This window comes from Benincasa hispida, chromosome 12 (genome assembly GCF_027475165.1).
Source record: "Benincasa hispida cultivar pf3 chromosome 12, pf3_genome.v1.1, whole genome shotgun sequence".
NCBI classification, from domain to species: domain Eukaryota; kingdom Viridiplantae; phylum Streptophyta; class Magnoliopsida; order Cucurbitales; family Cucurbitaceae; genus Benincasa; species Benincasa hispida.
This window is the reverse complement of record NC_143489.1, coordinates 35267651-35288212: the sequence shown is the minus strand read 5'-3', so window position 1 is coordinate 35288212 and position 20562 is coordinate 35267651. Positions and strand designations below refer to the sequence as shown.

Below are 20562 nucleotides of genomic sequence, written 5' to 3'. Positions count from 1 at the left end.
TCTAAAAATCATTCTCATTATGAAAAAACTAAACATATTGATGTGCATTATTGCTTTGTTATAGATGTTATAGATGATGGTTTAGTCTCTATTAAAAAGGCTTCTACTGAATTAAATGTTCTACTGAATTAAATGTTGCAGATTATTTACTAAAGCATTATCTTGTGACAAGTTTAACCTTTGTATGAGAATGTTGCAGTTTGATACAGGGTGATTATTGTTCTTTTTTGGTGTATTTCTTTGGGAGCTTTTCTTTGGTTTTATGATAAAATTGAAATCAAGGTGGAGATTGTTATAAATTGGTTTCAATTTTATTTTAATTTAAATTAGCAAAAATTATATTAAGTTCAATTAATTTAGGTTTATTGAACTTAATTATTTTTTTGAAAGGCTAATTTAAATTTATGTCATTTAAAGTTCTTCCCATAAGATACACACAACTTTTGGGCCAATTTGTTGAAATCCCAAATAACTCATTCTACCAATATGCCAACCCGCGGAGTTGAACACAAGCCCTTTTTAGTCACGGCCAGGACATTTTACCTTTTTTTTTATATGTCCTATATATATGTATGTATGTATGGACATGATGAGCATTCATTAAAAAAGCACCATACATCATAGAGATTAGGGTTTAATTCTAAAAATAAGAAGAAGAGAGAGCTTCAAACCTTACTTGGTAGCCACAAAGAGAGAGAGGGAAAGAAGGGTGTGGTTTCTTCATCTTCTCTTACGTTCTTTTCCTCCAACGATTCTTTTCTTGGCAACATTTGGTGATATTCCCGCTTCTTTCATCATCCAACCTTGGCGGCTTGAAGATCTTGACATTGTGGTGTTGGAGAATCTACCCTATTGAACGGATTTTAACCAAAATTATTCAAGAAAGGTTGTGTTACTCCTTTTTTCTTGTTCTTCTTATTCTTAGAATAATCATTCTGTAAGTTTACTTCAACCATTGTTTTGTATATGTTTCAATTCTATTCAATCTCTAATAATATTGTCTACCAAAGGTCTAAAACCCCTTTGCAAGTAGAGTAGGTCTATTGACCGAATCGCTATAGGTCATTTGGTAACTAATATGTGGTCTTACATGGACACCAAATATGAATAATTATAAGGCACATGGACAATATGAAATAATCATGGGGAGATGGAAGAGTGACAAATGGCTTTTAGGACACTAAGCATTGGGCATCTTATGTGTACACAAAGACTTGAGCCTGTCGCATGACATCGTCCGAACCAGCCTAACACATATTCAAGCATAGCTAAACTAAAATAAACATGGTCGGAAGAGTGCAGAAAGATCATCTAGTAGCATTGAATAAAAGCCAAAAACAAGAATGAAAAGAAAACAACATTTAAAATTTTGAAAGTTAATCATTCGTACCAATATGTAATCTTTTATATGGAATCCAACTTTCTACATACATTCAAGTCCAAAGCTACAAAATCATTTATATCAGGGAATGAGAGTACGTGAAAGGAGAATATATCAAGAGTGTTTTGCCCATCACTCAACATTGCTGCAGCAAAGAAGACAACCTTCGCAATTTTGAAATGAAATAATTTCATTGCATATGAAATACAAGCACCACCAAAATCATGCACAACTAGGATAACCTACATAAGTTAAGAAGAAAAAAGAAATTAAGCTTTGAGGGAGTCAAGTGCAACATACAATAGCTTAATCAAAAAATAGACAATCGAAATAGAAAAATCTATCTCAATAATATTTTTGTTAAATCACCACTAAATCGAGTGTTTGTCCAAAAATTAGGCTCAAGTAAATTTAATACTCTCCATGAATTTTCAACACCCACAAGCACGTATGCATGAATACCAATGCCTACAGAACATATATCTATATATGTATATATATATATATATATAGTAAATTGGGTTAAAAGGATGGAAACCTTTTCGCCAGCAGGAAGCTTTTCAGAACATCTGTGAGCGACTGCACATATTGCGAGAGATTTGTGATGCTGTTTGGATCAAATGAATGAATTCCTGAACCAGTTAAGTCTATCGTTGTAGCTCTATTGCCTGTTTCTTCAAGAAGAGCAATAGTTTATACCGAAACCACCTCCATGGACAAGAACAAAGTGATTTGTTTCCAAGTCATCTAGCTTTATGTCCTGTCAATTTGAAACTTATTAGAACCATAAATACTTTTGGCAGGAAACTCAGAAAATAACCTTTTGGAACAATATGTGAAAAAGACAAACAATCAGCAGAACCCTATTGATATTTTGAACAATTCAATTAGTTTGTTTAGAATCTTGACATAAAAGTTCATCTATACAAATACCATTATTTCCTATGTCATTTATATTAGTGCACTCATTCTGATTCTAAATTGAAATCGTAAGAATTAGACACGTACATATATATAATTAATTCATCATGTATAATTTGAAAGAGGAAAATGAAACAATTAGTAAACAAAAATTAAGACTATCATTCTTTCCCCCTCTATTAGCCAAAATTAATTTTAAATTATCCCTCTTCTAGTTTAAATAAATTTAAATTTAACATACAATTACAACAAATTTGTTCATTAAATACAGAATGGGAAAATGATAATTCACTTCATCGTACTTTGAATTATTAAAATCTTTAAAAGCTCTCATTAGGGTCCGATTGATTAAACTTCCATTAAAATTGGTCTAAAACTGACCCAAAAATAATCCAGTTCCCATACAGACAAAATTGAAATTCCCCAAACACAATGCACAATTCAATTTCACAATCCACAACACAAAAATTTCAATCAACACTCATCCGTCAACAGTCAAACATCGAATCTTCGATCATCCATACCAATCACAGTTACACAAACAAATTCAAAACTCAATGAACCTGATTAACAAGCTGCTAAGGTTGAAGGAGAAGGTCAGTGAGGGAGCAAGCTCGAGGACTTGAACTCCGCGGCAAGGCATTTCGATTCTTCTTACCGAAGGTCGAATGTCAGAGCGAAATAGAGCGATCAAACGACATAGGACAATCAAGTGGACGTTTCTGGAAAAGCGTCGCCGCTGCCTACAAAGCTTGCTCTGAAGTCAGCGAGTCTCCGATCTTTTCTCTCTGTGAAGAGCACATTCGAGACCATCGGTTGCTAGAAATGGACAAAAAGGGCGGTCGGAGAAGGTGTTGGCTAGGTTGTGGGTTCCGTGTGGAAGGATGAAAGGAGTCGCTTTGGAAGGGTTTCACGTGGGTTGTGGGGGAGTGGAAGGCTGACAATGAAAGGAAAAAGAATGGGGGGGAGGGGGGAGAGTGAAGCGGGAAATGGAAAAAAATGGGGGAGGGGGAGGGGGGAGAGTGAAGCGGGAAATGGAAAAAAATGGGGGAGGGGGAGGGGAAGCAAATTGGTTTTGTTTTTTGTTTTTTTACAAAAAAAAAAAAAAAGCGGATCTTCAATGTCGGTTTTAAACCGACATTAACGGTATACCTACAATGTCAGTTTAAAACCAACATTAAAGATCCACTTTTAAAAAATAAAAAAATAAAAAAATAAAACCAACATTATACATCCAGTTTCAGTTTTTCCAACCGACATTAAAGCCCAAAATCCTTGTAGCGTATTCTGGTAACACTACGAGTACGATCCACTTTGTAGATGTTACAATTATTGTAAAGTGCTACAAGTGATCTGATCCTTGATCATTCACGTGGAGACATGTGAGCAGGGGTATTCTATACAAAGGAGTTTGTATAAGACTGGACCACGAAATGTTTAGTCTTATTATATAGCGCCGTTCATAATAAAGACTTACATTTCACCAGGATGACCATAGGTGACATGACCTGAATCCTAAGTGAGTTGTGAACTCCTGCTTATGAAGGCGATCTTTTGATTTATATGGGTGAGAGTAGCTAGATTGCTGACTCAACCAGCCTACCATTTTGGGGATTCGTCCAATTGGAGAGTTGGGAACACAACCACACCAGAAGGAATTCACTCCTTCTCCAATATCAGGGTAAATAGATAAATTGCTACCTTAAGGGCTGATTCTAGGGCTTGAACAAGTGGCACCACACCCTCTCCTAGCTCGAGAGGGGTTTGGTCATAGTTGGACTATGATTTATTGTTCATTAGAGGGATCAGTAGTACTTAAGGAGTTAGATTTAACGATAGGAGCAAAATGGTAATTTTGGCCCAAGTGTACTTATGAGCAATTTATGAAGGGTCATCATATTGTTGATTGGTTATATCCAATGGACACAAAAATATATTTGTTGTGCGAAGAGTGCAACTATCGTTCTTTGTTGGAGTGTCCGATAGTTAACGGATGATGAATAATTTAATTAGAGGAGTTTAATTAATTATTCACGTACCGTTGGAGCTTCAAGCTACAAGTCTATGAGGTCCCTTCTATAGCTCTATGAGAATTAATGAGAATCAATTTTTAGATTAATTTGAATTGTTCAAATCGATTGAGGGAATTAATTATATATGATATAAATAATTTAATCTAATTATCTATGATATAATTACTATAATGTATTTGATACATTATAATATAAAGTATATATGGAGGAAATAAATATTTGAATATGATTCATGTAACTAAATTTAATACAAATGGAATTTATATTAAATATCATTGTTGGGAGAATTAAATTATAGGTTATATTGTATTGGATACTATATTAAACTATAGGTTATATGTTATATTTGATATAACATATAGTTTAATATATATTATATGATAAAGTAGTTATCATATAAACATGTATTAAAGTTTTTATTAAAATTAATTTTATTTTTAAAAACAGTTTTTGGGAGAACTCTCTCCCCCTTTTTCTCTCTAGAATGTGAGAGTGAGAAGCAGTATGTTTCCTTCATCATCTTCTTCTTCTTGAAAAAAAAAATTACAGAAAGGTTCTGTAAGTTATAATCGCTTTCCAATCTCTTGCTCTCATCTCTCTCAAACTCCTCTTCTAAAATAGCCGAGTCCACACCTATTGGATTCTCATCCAAATAATACAGTGGAATTCTCGCGGTGGTGTTCCATTTGGTTCGAGGGTTTTCTTTCTTAAATAACAGTTCTTCAAAGGTACGGGTTTCTAAACTCATTTTTTATTCTTCTGTAATCTTCTCAAGCATGCTGTAAATTGTTTTTAAATGCATAATTTCTGTTTGTTTGCTGTAAAATTATAATTCTGTAAATTTTGGGTTTAGGTCCGATTCCGTTTTCCGCTCAACACTACTATAGAAATTGGATTACTTGACGTTTTTCCAATGTCAAGTAAAGGGTATACTTGACACTTATAAAAGCGTCAACTATTCGAGTATCAAGTATAGTGTGATAACTTGACTCCGAAAAAACGTCAAGTAATATGTTTCTTGATACAATTTTTGTGTCAAGTAAGATAATACACTTGACATTGGTGGTATGTCAAGTTTATTCGAGTGTCAAGTATAGTGTGATACTCTTTGATCTTTTTTATTTGTCAAGTATATGTCCTTTTGTTTTCAAATTAAATGCTCCAATTGATATTCTCATTTTTTTATCTTGTATTCTAACAATACAATTACATCAAATAAATAAACATTATACATTTAAGATCTATCAACTCAATATATTCACTAAAAATCCATATGTTCAACTATGAACACTCCTCACAAATTACAACAATATTTCTATTTCACATGTACAAACACAAAAGTGATAAAATGTTTGATAAATAACCTCTCAACAAAGTACATTATTTAATCTATTTATTGAGCTTTGAAGTCTAAAGATCGAGAACTAAGGGTCAGACAAGCCATGTTTAAACAAGTCAACCTGCAAAATAGAATAAAGGGTGATAACATCAAATTTCAAAATATATAAATAAGTGTTAAAATACAACAACGTAATCCAACCTACGAAAAGTTCAATAACAATGGTTACAAAATGTAAATTCCAGCAACTATGTAACAATTCTAAAAGAGTTTCAAGGCCTTAATACCTATCAAAACGTCCAAACATCGTTAACTTTGTCGGACAGTGGCTCCAATCCCTTGAAATCTTTAAATTGAACATCAAATTTTGAAAATAACTCAATTATTAGACCAATACTTCAATGGGTAACAAAGAACTATTAATACTAACCTCCAAACTTACCAAAACTTTGCCAAGATCGGTCTCAAACCTATTGGACAAAAACTCAACTCCTTCCAACACTTCAAAATCAATCTCATCATCAAACATTCAAACAAGCAAATCATTATATAAGATGCTACATTAAAACCCAAATAAAAAATTCATCCAAATACATCCAAAACACTTACCCGAATCTATGATAGTGGCTCCAACCCCGCACAACACGCTTCCAATCTTCAAACTCCACTACAATCTGAATCTATAACCCAAACATAATGGATTTTTATTAGAACTAACCCAAAATCAAACAATAATCAAGATTATGCATATAAACCCACAAATGACCAAACCTTACCCAAAACAAGGATTGGGGGTGTTTAGCTACAGATCTGGGTGGGGCTGAAGCGACGGAAGCGTTCAACTACAAATCTGGCGGGACTGAAGCGACGAAAGCGGTTGGGAGCGTTCGGCTACAAATTTAGGCAAGGCTGAAGACTCGCGAACGACGTGCACAGCTAGCCGGCTGGCGCGTCTGAGCAGACGGCGAAGAAGCTGAGTAGACGAAAAGGAAGAGGGCTGGCGCGGCTGAGTAGACGATGGAATGAAAAACTCAATAACAACAGGGCGAACAAAGGTGAGGGGAGAATGAAGCCTGATGATGGCTAGGGCTTTCGACCGCACGAAAGAAGAAAAAAAATGGGGGGAAGGGAAAGGTCGTGAGTGAGATGGTGAAGGAGAAGAGAGAGAGTTTTTAATTTGAGAGAGGGAAATATTATTTTATTTGATAATTTTGGTAGAAAGGAAACCAAATTTGATAGGGAAATGAAAATAGGAGAGGGAGGGAAACAAAAAACTAAAGTCTCTACACGTTCGCTGAATAGTAAAGGAAAAGAGAAAGAGTTCTTAATTTGAGAGAGAAATGAAAATAAAGTCTCTACACGATCGCTTAGCTCTGCTCTACGATCGTTGAGTAATATTAGATGATCGCCCACAAACACCCCGCGATCACTTACCCGGAACTACACGATCGCTTACAAAACATTACACGATTGCTTACCAGTTTCTATACAATTGCCTACCAAATGATATACGATCGCTTACCAAAAGCTACACGATCGTTGTGTAACACTAGACGATCGTCCACAAACATCCCGCGATCGCTTACCCGGAATTACATGATCGCTTACAAAACATTACATGATCGCTTACCAGTTTCTATACGATCGTCTACCAAATGCTACACGATCATTGAGCTCTGTTGCACAATCGCTGAGTAACACTAGACGACCGCCCACAAACACCCCCGCGATTGCTTACCCGGAACTACACGATCGCTTACAAAACATTACACGATCGCTTATCAGTTTCTATACGTTCGCCTACAAAAAGCTACACGATTGCTGAGCTCTGCTACACGATTGTTGAGTAACACTAAACGATCGCCCACAAACACCTCGCGATCGCTTACCCGAAACTACACGATCGCTTACAAAACATTACACGGCCGCTTACCAGTTTCTATATGATCGCCCACCAAATGCTACACGATCGCTTAACTCGACTACACAATGCTTAGTAGAAGTAGACAATGAACGACACATAATTTGAGGCCTATCAAATATCCAAAATATTCCATCAATCTCCATTTTTTAACCCTTTTACTTGACACGAAAAAAATGTAAGTAAGAGCTTCTTATACTTGACATGTGAAACGTGTCAAGTAAGACCTACACGAAAATCATGTCAACTAAAGGTTCGCGTGAAAATATCTGAAATATTCGTCAATCCTTGCTTTTTTAACCTTTTTACTTGACACGAAAAAATATCAAGTATGAGCTTCTTATACTTGACACGTGAAACGTGTCAAGTAAGACCTTATATTACTTGACATGAAAATCGTGTCAAGTAAAGGTTCGCGTGAAAATATCCAAAAAATTCCATTAATCTCCGTTTTTTTAACCCTTTACTTGACATTTTTTTTATCCAAAATCATATTACTTAACTTTTTTCCACAGAAACGTCGAGTAATTAAAAACTATAAGTGTCAAGTAATGTAGATTTTGTAGTAGTGCAAGGACCTTCGATGAGTCCTCCAATTAGTATCAGAGTGGGGTTTTTGGCCTAAATTTTTCCAAAATTTTGGAATTATTTTACAATTTCTGGTGGGATTTTGCATTCTGTAATTTTCATTTGATGAATATTTGAGAATGTGGATGTTTTCGAGATTGGCACTTTAGTTTATCGCTTTCAATTTACCTTTTGGTTTGTAAGAGCCCATGTTTCGGGCATATTTGAATGCGATTGAGTCTGTATTTTTAAGTCATTAAGTCGTTCATGGATTTTTTGGTGTCGATCTGGAGAAAACGAGACCAAATTCGACGGAGTACGATGGAAAACGCGGTTGTACAGTGGAGACTGTACCGCGACGTTAACGTTATGTTCTTTCCGTAGCGTTGCACACTCTGAGATGGAAAGAACAAATCAATTCTTGCCCGCTTCGGTTTGTGGCTCGTTTTCTTCGCTTTCAGTTCGGTCAGTTCGAGCAGTTCGAGTTTGGTTCGAAGGCTGGATGGTTCAAGGTCCAATTTGCTTGTTTTGGCCCAGTTGGTTATTTGTTTATGTAATAGTTAGTTTTTTTTTTATTAATTAAATTAATATAAGTGTTATATTAATTTAATTAATTGTTTAAGTATCCAATCCCGGTCCAATAATTTTTTTTTATTAATTATGCATTTGATGTATGCTTTTTATTTAAATATATATATCAATTTATATGTCGTATAGTATAAAATCTCACCATAGCTATGAATTTAATTTAATACATCATTTATATTATAATTGTTATAAAATATGTTTAGTTGCATTATTTAATTTTATATGCTCATGCATCATATAGTATAAATGTTATAATATATGCATGCATGCATTAATAACATATACGTGCATCATTTATATTATAAGAGATATAATGTAGTGTATGGATGTATGTTTAAATGTATACTATTATTTATTTCATTCATTTAGTATATAAATGTTATGTATGTTAGTAATGAGATGAAATTGCATGAAGCATGACATTACCTTAGGTAACTTATAATAGTTATAATTTACTAAGTATTATTTATTTCATTCCTTTAGTATATAAATGTTATGTATGTTAGTAATGAGATGAAATTGCATGAAGCATGACATTACCTTAGGTAACTTATAATAGTTATAATTTACTAAGTATGTCAATTAATGCAATGTATGGTTTTAATTTATTTCATTTGCTTATAATTGTTATTAAAAAAAAATAAAATTAGAAATTAAAATCGATAAATCAGTTTTGCATGCAAACCTTAAATTAAATTCATTTTTTAAAATAGTTTTAAAATTTGAATCATATGGACCTAATATCATATTTCTAATGAGATTAGAAATTTAGTTTAATCTTTTAATCGGTTTAATAGAATTAAATGGTTTTAATTAAAAGATTAACATTGTAACAAATGTATCTATAAGAGACCTTTTGTCTAAGGCTAATTCTGTCTAGGTTGGGGTATTTAAGTTGACGGAAATCTAACACCCCTACCTGGGAAATTACCAATTAAATAGATTTATTACAAGCATGCAATTATTAATTAACATTTGTTAAAGTGTTTAATGAATCTTAATTAAAAAAAATTGTTTAACTATTCAAAGCAAATGTTGTTTTTGGGAAAATTAAACAATCACTTAGTTAAAATTGAAAGAACTCTTATTCAGTAATACCTACGAACAAAAGGGGATCTTTTCAATTCATTATGACAGAATTATCGCATATACATTCAAAACATACTAATATGCATTCATAATGCTAAAAAGATTAAGAGAACATACCAGATGAAGATTTCTTTTTCACAGCGAGTCAAAACCCAACCATCTACCTCGAATAATCACCACTTGGACAGAAGGAAACGGAGAAGACAACACCACTCAGAGCCCTCAGTTTCTTGGAGTGAGAATCCAAAGTGTGGGCTTTGTTCGGATTTGGTAGAGAGAAGGAGAAAAAGAGACCGTACACAACGATTAAGCAAGTGGTAGACAAGGTCGTCTATCGCATAGACAAGATGCTTGATCGTTTAGGTGAAGTATACGATTGTGTAGGAAAAAGTAAGCGAGCGTCTAAACTATCGTGTAGGAAAAGATAAACGATTGTGTAGGAAAAGGGTGAGCGATAATCCAAACGACTGCGTAGGAAAAACTAAGCGATTGTCTATACGATCGTTTAGTAAATATCGGGAACTAAACGATCACTTAGGAAAAGGTAAACGATCGTTTAGTTATAGCGCCCGACGGTGTAATCGGTAAGCGATCACTTAGCAATATCATATATGGAAGCGATCGTGTAGTCACTATCGTATAGGCACTGGTTTTCTAAACGATGACACTATCTATTTCACAATAGCAATATCGGCTATTTATAATGCACTCATTCGTTATTTAGAACAGAAGAGACGCCGTCCCATTTCTTTTATAATCATCCAATGAATGTGATCTTATTATATTCATAACATGTAAATTAATATCATATATTAATTATAATATTTTCCTTTACTACATATAAATCATATTTATATCCAATTTCCTCCAAATTAATGTATCTCATACATAAAGTTAATTATATCATATTTAATTAACTCGTTCAATTATATCAATATATAATCGAACTCCCTCTTGTCAATTTGAAGATTTCAAACTGACTCAAAAACTGATTCTCAACTTGTATCTAAGCTACCAAGGGGACCTTATGGACCTATGGCTTGAAGCTCCAACGGTACGTGAATAGCTGACTAAACTCTTTAGTTAGGATATCCACCATCCGTTAACTGCCAAACATTCCATTAAAGACCGACAGTTGAACTCTTCTTGCCATAGATATATTTCTATGTCCATTGGATATAACCAATCATCAGTACGATGACCCTTCACAGACGCTCGTAATTACAGCAGGCCAATTTACCATTTTGCCCCAGTGATTACATCTTTCTCCTTAAGTACCACTGATCCCTCTAATGAACAATACAATATAGTTCTACTATGTGTGAACACCTCTCGGGCCATGAGAAGATGCGTGGCGCCATATCGTTCAAACCCCGAGATCAGCCCTTAAGAGAGTAATATATCTACTTACCCTTACTTTGGGGAATGAGTGAACTCCATCTTGTGAAGTTGAGTTCCCAACTCCCAAATCAGACGAATCCCCAAAATGGTAGGTTTGAGTTGGCGTTTTGGACACTCGCACCCATGCAAATCAAAAGATCGCCCTCAATGGCAGGAGTTCCTAACTCACTGAAGATTGAGGTCATGTTACCTATGTTCATCCTAGTGAAATGAAGTCTCAATCATGAACGGTGTTATATGACAAGACATTAACACTTTGAGGTCAAGTCTTATACAAACTCTTTGTATAGGACGCCCTCGCTCGCATGTCCACTACACGAATGATCAAGATCAAACCATCTATGACAAGTCACAACATTTGTAACAATTCTACAAAGCAGGTCGCATTCGTATTGTTACCAAGATAAGGTTTCCCTCTTATATCCATATACTACAAACTATTTTTGTTGTCACTTAGGACATGATCTACTTGTTTGTCACTACATGCTTAAGTTACATAAAGACTACCAGGGATATTAAGTTTATTGATTTGTGGTAAAATAAAAAATATCTAAATGTGCAAAATCAATGTTCGAGAAGCATATGAGCGATGGACACGAGTAAACAAGAAGGCCCAAGCTGTTGGAAATGTCCTAAAACTCGCAGTTTGTAAATGTTAGAAACATATTCTATTTATCAATGAAAGTATTATTAAGTATTTTCATTCAATAAAATGTTATTGGTATTGCATTTTGTTATAAAAATCCAATAAACAAATCCATGACTATAATATGAACACTTTAACTTTATGTGAATACATAAAAGTAGATCAAATTTTAGTATATAGCCAAATGGTCTATAAGTATATGGATGGGATTGGGTACCTCATCTTGGTAACACCATTGGATATGGCCCCCTTTGTATACTAACACAATTGATGTGATCCCAAAATCATTCATGTGGAGACATGCAAGTGGAGACATTCTATGCAAAGGATGTTTGCGTAAGACCGATCCTCGAAATAGTCACTTTTCTTTATAACGATCGTTTACTGGTAAAATTGACTATTTCAAATTCGATGACCTAGAGTAACTCGATCTTAATCCTGAGCTAACTATGAGCTCCTGTTTATTCAGGATTATCCTTTGATCTACATAGGTGAGAGTAGTCCAACAACACTACTCAATAAGCCTCCCATTTTGGGGATAAGACCGGACAGATAGCTTAGGAAATAGTCTTGCAAGATGGAATTCACTCATACCCAATTTAAGATTAGCATATAGGTCGTTCTCTTAAGTATTGATTCCTGGTCTTAAACAACAGGGCCCGCCCTTTCAGGATTGAGAGGGTCATGGTTTATTAGTTGGACTATAAACTAATTGTTCAATAAAGGTTTAGTGGGAGCTTAAGAAGCAAGATGTATTTATAGGGTAAAATGATAATTTTGACCTAGCTGTAAATACGAATGACCTGTGAAGAATCAACTTACTATTTATGGTTAAAGTGGACAAAAATATATCTACAGTGAGGAGAGTGCAACTATCGAGTTATAGTGGTATGTCTCGGTAGTTAACGAATATTGATTAATTTGATCTAAAAAGTTTAGCGAGTTAATCTCAAATCGTTGGAGCTCATGATCTGTAGGTCCATAAGGTCCTTCTACTAGCTCGTAAATTTATTTTTTCGATTAATGAATTGAGCAGATTTGAAGTGTTCAATTCGAAATTAGGGTTTTGAATTTGAAATGTTCAAATCCAATTTAGGGTTTGATTAATTATATTTGATATAATTAAACGTTTAATTTATCGAAATTAAACGTTATTGAAGAGATTAAAATATTTAAATATTGATTTAAATATTGAATTGCATGAATAGGATTCATGCTTAAAGTAGATGTTTTATTAATTTAATTAATTAAATTAAATTAATAAATCATTTTTCAATTTTGAAATTCAATTTCAGAATTGATTTTTTTTGTTTTATTTAAATTTAGTTTTAATTGTCAAATTAAGTAAATAAAAACCAAAATTAAATGGTTTATAATTTGAGTGGAAGTATCCAACTCTTTTGTAGTTTGAAGTGGAATTATCCACAATTCAACACCTAATCCACACCATTAGTGCTGATTGAAGTGTCAATCAGATGTTTAAAGGAGTGTTTGCATGAATTATGTTCATAAATACTTTGAATTTCAGAGTTTGAAAGAGGATGCATGTTGGTTTTTCTGGAATTCAGTATTCTCTCCAAACCTTGCTCCTTCTCAAATCATTTGACCTCAATTCAGTGTGTCCACCACACAATCTGAGTTAGATGATAGTAGAGAAGTTCCTTGTGGTGGTCTACTGTGATTTTGAAGGCCAATTTTGTGAAGATGAGCAAGAATTTGAAGAGTTTCATCAAAGGTAAAATATTCTAGAAACCCTTTTTTGAATTCTATCTTCATGCATGTTTTTAAATTCAAATTAAATGTAATTAGAGTGCTTATTGATTCTGGTTGCTTCCACATTTTGCATGATTATTCTATCACAAGCGTAGATCTTGGTAAGCCTTTCTGAAGTCTTCACCAAGAAGCATGAGTCCATGCTCACGGCCTGTGAGCTCATGGAATCTCTTAGGGGAATGTTCGAACAACCGTTCGCACAACTCAGGCACGACGCTCTCAAATACATCTTCAAAGATGGAACCCACCAGCTACTTCAACGCGGCGGAGATGATTGGGTCCATCATTGATGAAGCCAGTCAGGTTAGCTTCATCTTGGAAACTTTACTTGAAAGTTTCCTACAGTTCCATAGCAATTCTGTTATGAACAAAATTGACCACAACCTGACCACCTTACTCAACGAGCTACATACCTTCCAGTCCTTGGTGAAAACCAAGGAATAAAAGGGAAATGTTGTTTCATCCTTTAAGAAGTTTTTTAGAGGTTCGACTTCTGAGATAAAGTCTGTGCCTTCTTCTTTTGGCACTAAGAAGTGGAAGAAAAAGAAAGGTGGAAATGAGAAAGATGGAACCCACCAGCTACTGCCCAAGAGAGCAAGAAGGCCAAGGTTGCAAAGGGAATTTATTTCCATTGCAACCAGGAGGTACATTGGAAGAGGAACTATCCTAAATATTTGAGGGAAAAAAAGAAGGCCAAGTAAGATAAATATAATTTGCTTTTAGAAACTTGTTTAGTGGAGAATGATGATTCAGCCTGGATAATTGATTCGGGTGCCACTAACCATGTTTGTTCTTCATTTTAGAGAATTAGTTCCTCGCGATAACTGGAAGTTAGGGAGATGACGATGCGGGTTGGAACTAGGCACGTCGTCTCAGCTATAGCAATAGGAGTACTTCGACTTTATTTATAGAAATCATACGTTATACTAGATAATGTATTTTTTGTTCCAAGTTTAAAAAAGGAACTTTATTTCTGTAAAATGTCTGTTGGAACAAAATTATACTATCTCTTTTAATGTAAATAAAGTGTTTATTTACAAAAATGGTATATATATTTGCTCTGTAAATCTCAAAGATAATCTTTATATGCTAATACCATTAGCAACTAAATCCTTCCTTAATACTTGAAGACAAAATGACTAAAAGATATTTTATTGGAAAAGGTCACAAGACTAAAGAACCCTTAGAGCGTGTACATTCAGACCTCTGTGATCCGATGAATGTAAAAGCAAGATGAGGGTTTGAATATTTCATCAACTTTACTGATGATTATTTAAGGTATGGGTATGTTTATTTAATGCAACATACGTCTGAATTCTTTGAAAAGTTTAAAGAGTTTAAGGCCAAAGTTGAAAATGCATTAAATAGAACAATTAAAACATTTCGATCTGATCGAGGTGGAGAGTTTTGGGATCTTACATTCCAAAACTATTTAATTCATGGAATAGTATCCCAACTCTTAGCATTTGGTATACCTCAGTAGAATGGTGTATCAAAAAGGAGAAATCGAACCTTGTTTGACATCGTTCGGTCTCTGATGAGTTTTCCTTACCTAATTCGTTTTGGGGTTTCGCAGTACAGATTACAACGTATATTTTGAATTGTGTTCCATCCAAGAGTGTAACTAGAACACCTTTGGGGTTATGAAATGATCGTAAAGCTAGTTTATGTCATTTCAGTATCTGGGGTTGCCCAGCATATGTGCTCGAGGCAAATCCTAAGAAACTGGAACCTCATTTAAAATTGTGCTTATTTGTAGGCTATCCCAAAGAAACGAGAGGTGGTTACCTTTTCGACCCTAAGAAAAATAAAGTGTTTGTATCGACAAACGCTACTTTTCTAGAAAAAAAAAACTACATAAGGGAGCACAAGCCCCGCAGTAAAATAGTGTTAAATGAAATTTCCAAATAAATTACTGAAACTTCAACAAGAGTTGTTGAAGAATCCAATACCTCAACAAAAGTTGTTGAAGTTGGATCATCTAGTAGGTCAAATCCACCTCAAGTGTTGATAGAACCTTGACGTAGTGGGAGGGTTGCAAACCTGCCTGTCCGGTATATGGGTTTAACAGAAATCTTAGTTAAGGTAGCTGACGGAGATGTTGATGATCTATTTTCTTATAAGAAGGCAACTAAGGTTGTTGACAAAGATGGGGATTCGTCTGATTGTGGAGCTGGGAACACAGTCACACAATAAGGAATTCACGCCTTCCCCAATGTCGAGGTAAATAGATAAATTGCTCCCTTAGGACTGATTTCGGGGCTTGAACAATGTGACACCACATCCTCTCCTGGCCGAGAAGGGTTTGGTCATAGTTGGACTAATTTATTGTTCATTAGAGGGATTAATGGTACTAAAGGAATTAGATGTAACTATAGGGATAAAATGATAATTTTGGCCCAACTGTACCTATGAGCAATTTGTGAAGGATCATCGTACTGTTGATTGGTATATCCAATGGATGCAAAATTATATTTGTAGTGTGAAGAGTACAGCTGTCGATCTTTGTTGGAGTGTTTGTCAGTTAACGGATGGTGAATAATTTAATTAGAAGAGTTTAATTAATTTTTCACGTACCATTGAAGCTTCAAGCTACAAGTCCAGGAGGTCCCCTCTGTAGCTCAACGAGAATTGATGAGAATCAATTTTTGGATTAATTTCAATTGTTCAAATTTATTGAGAGTATTAATTATATGTGATATAATTAATTTAATCTAATTATATATGATATAATTACTAGAATGTATTTGATACATTATAATATAAAATATATATGAGACGAAATAAATATTTAAATATGATTCAAATATTAATTATGTGAATTATATTTATATAATTCAATTTAATATAAATGGGATTTATATTAAATATCGTGTTTGAGAGAATTGAACTATAGGTATTGTATTGGATACATTATTAAACTATAGGTTATATATTATATTTGATATAACATATAGTATAATATATATTATATGATAAAGTAGTTATCATATAAACATATATTAAAGTTTTTATTAAAATTAATTTTCTTTTTAAAAACAGTTGTAGGGAGAGAATTGACTCCCCTCCCCCTTTTTCTTTATAGACGTGAGAGTGGAAAGCGGTATGTTTTTTCTTCATCATCTTCTTCTTCCTGAAAAAAAAAATTACAGAAAGGTTCTGTAAGTTACAATCTATTCCCAATCTTTTGGTCTTATCTCTCTTAAACTCGCTCTTCCAAAATAGCCAGAGCTCACATCTCTGGAATTCTCATATAGAGAATACAGTGCAATTCTTGTGGTAGTGTTCCATTCGGTTCGAGGGTTTTCTTTCTTGAAGAACAGTTCTTCAAAGGTAAAGATTTCTAAACCCATTTTTTATTCTTCTATAATCTTCTCAAGCATGCTCTAAATTATTTTTAGATGTATAATTTTTGTTTGTTTGTTGTAAAATTATAATTTTATAAATTTTGGGTTTGGGTCTGATCCCGTTTTTCGCTCAGGGACCTTCAACGGTTCCTTCATTAAAAATACATAAGAGATAATTATGCATTCTAATTATAAAAAAAAAATTACAGCATGCTAAAAAACAAACAGAGAAGAGGAGAAAGGGTTTAAGTCATACTAACCCTTGAAGCCAAATAACTCTCCACGAAATCCTCTCGATCGATCATGAACCCTTCGATCTTCTTCGAGTACAAATGCCAATAAGGCAACCCAATCCAATTTTGAACACTACCAATAGAGAAATCTCCATATTCTCCTTAGGGTGAGAAATCAAGCAAGAGCGGTGGGCTTTGCTCATAAATTTGGCAGAGGGAAAGAAAATCTGAGAGGATTTTTTTTTTGTTCTTTAGAGAGAGTAATTGGGAGAGTAACAAATCAATAATAATAAAAAAAAACAAACAAACACACAAACACACATAGACCTTATGTGTATTTTTATTATTATTATTATTATTTTTTTTTTTTTTTTTTTGCAGGAAAGAAGATGAAGATCCACCTCAACCACCCACAATCAGACATAAATTAAGAGAGAAAATAAGGGAAGAAATTTATTTAATAATTCCCCCCCTTTAATTTAGATTCAAATTAAAACTAAATTTTGATTTAAATAATAATATAATAACTAATTTATTATATAACTATATGTTATATCAAATATAACATCATATAGTTTATATTATATCAAATACAATATAACCTATAATTTGTAATTCTCTCAATAATTTATGGTATTTGATATAAATCAAATTTATATTAAATTTAATTATATAAATCTAATCCATATAATCAATATTTGAACATATTTAAATATTCATTTCCTCTCAAATAAACTTTATATTATAATGTATCAAATGCATTATATTAATTATATCATATAATTTATTTATGATAATTATATCATATATAATTTATTCCCCCGATTAATTTGAACAGTTCAAATTAATCCAAAATTAATTTGATTCTCAATAATCACAGTTGAGTTACCGAAGGGACCTTATGGACCTATAAATTGAAGCTCCAATGGTACTTCGATAATTAATTAAACTCTTTAATTAAATTACCAACATCCATTAAATGTCGGTCACTTCAGTAAAGACCGATAATGATAGCTGCACTATGAGCACTACAAATATATTTATGTGTCCATTAGATATAACCAATCAACGGTGCCATGACCATTCACGAATTGCTCGTAAGTACAGTTGGGCCAAAATTATCGTTTTGCCCCTATTGTTACATCTAACTTCTTTAGTATCACTGATCTCTTTAATGAATAATAAGTCATAGTCCAACTATGATCAAACCCCTCTTGGGCCATAAGAGGTGGGTGCCACATTGTTCAAACTTTGGAATCAGTGCTTAAGGGAGTAATTTCTCTATTATCTCTACCTATAAAAATGAGCGAATTCTTTATTATGTAGTTGTGTTCCCAATTCTCTTATCAGATGAATACCCAAAATGGTAGGCATATTGAGTCGACGAACTAACACTCTCACCCATGCAAATCAAAGGACCACCTTCATAGGCAGAAGTTCACAACTTGCTCAGGATTTAAGTCAAGTCACCTATGGTCATCCTGGTGAAATGTAAGTCTCCTCTATCAATGGTGTTATATAGTGAGACTATTCATTTCGTGGTCCGATCTTATACAAACTATTTGTATAGAACACCCCCGCTCTCATGACTTCACATGAATGATCAGGATTATATCATTTATAGCACTTTACAACAATTGTATCATCTATAAAGGGAGCCGTATTCATAATGTCACCAGGACAAGGTACCCAACCTTATCTATCTACTACAGATCATTTAGGTTATCACTTAAACATGATTCACTTGTATGTCTCCACATACATATTTAAATTACAAAAAACAATATTGGATCTCAGTTTATTGGTTTTGTGGGTTAATGCTACTAAATATTAAATAAAATGCCTCGAATTTTATCAGATAAATAAAATGTTTGTACAATACAATTACAAACTACAGAATTCACAAGATTTAGGGCATCAACCCAACAATCTCCCACTTATTCTAAAGCTAATGGGGGTGTACATCATAAAAGTTAAACTAATATTAAAGTACACATAAAACAAGAGACTAGGGCATAAAATATGCGTCTAGTACACAAAATGTGGCATGTCTTCAAGACCAATACTCTGTAGGTGACCCTCAAACACCTTAGCCATGAGAACCTTTGTAAATGGATCAACAACGTTGTGCGCCGAAGCTATCTGCGTGATGATCATGTTCCCTCGATGCAAATCTCTCGTATCAGACGATACTTCCGCTCGATGTGCTTCCCACGTTTGTGACTCCTAGGCTCCCTGGAGTTAGCTACAACACCACTATTATCACAATAAAGGGTGATAAGCAGAATTACTTCCAAATCTATCAATAACTTTTTGAGCCAGACAACCTCCTTGGCAACTTCACAAGCAGACATACTCTGCCATCGTGGTGAAGTCAACAATGCACCCTTGTTTGGTGCTTCTTCAGACTATAACCCCTCCATTAAGAGTGAACACTGATCTTGAAGTGGATTTCCTGGAATTCCTATCATTCTGAAAATCAGAGTCTGTGTATCCTGTAAGAATCAAATCCTTAAACCCATACACGAGCATGTAGTCCTTCGTTTTCTGAAGATACTTGAGGATAGTTTTAATGACAGTCCAATGATCTAATACTGGATTTGATTGATATCCTCTAACTATCTTCACTGCATAGCAGATGTCAGGTCTAGTACATAACATCGTATACATCAAGCTACCAACAACTGATGCATAGGGGATCCGTCTCATCTTCTTAACTTTTTTAAGCGTTTTATGAAACTGTTCCTTAGACAGAGCAAATCCATGCCTGAAAGGTAGCAAGTCTCTTTTGGAGTCTTGCATCGAATATTTGACAAGCATCTTGTCAATTTATGCTTGAGACAAGGCTAACATTTTATTCTTTCAATCCCTAAAGATCTAGATGCCCAGAATAAACTACGCCTTTTCCAAAATTTTCATTAAGAATTATGGCGCCAACCAATGTTTAATTTCAGTCATTAGACCTACATCGTTCTCAATGGGTAAGATATCATCTACATACAACACTAGGAAAGCTACTGAACTATCGATGATTTTTTTGTAAACATAATGTTCATCAACATTTTGATCAAAGCCATAAGATTTGATCCCAATATCAAATATTATATTCCAAGATTTAGAAGCTTGTTTCAATCCATAAATGGACCGATTAAGCTTGCAAACCTTTTGCTCTTGACCTTGGGTTATAAATCCCTCATGTTATTGCATATAGATAGTCTCCTTAAGATTGCCATTCAAAAAAGGCAATCTTTACATCTCTTTGCTAAATCTCATAGTCATAATATGAGGCAATGGACAGAAGTATCCAGATAGACTTCAACATG

At 33.9% G+C, this 20562-nt stretch overlaps 1 pseudogene; it reads right to left on the bottom strand.

The window, feature by feature from the left end:
- Positions 1-859: 859 nt before the first annotated feature.
- LOC150031962 (putative methylesterase 11, chloroplastic) lies at positions 860-3210 on the bottom strand (annotated as a pseudogene).
- Between the last annotated feature and the right edge of the window lie 17352 nt (positions 3211-20562).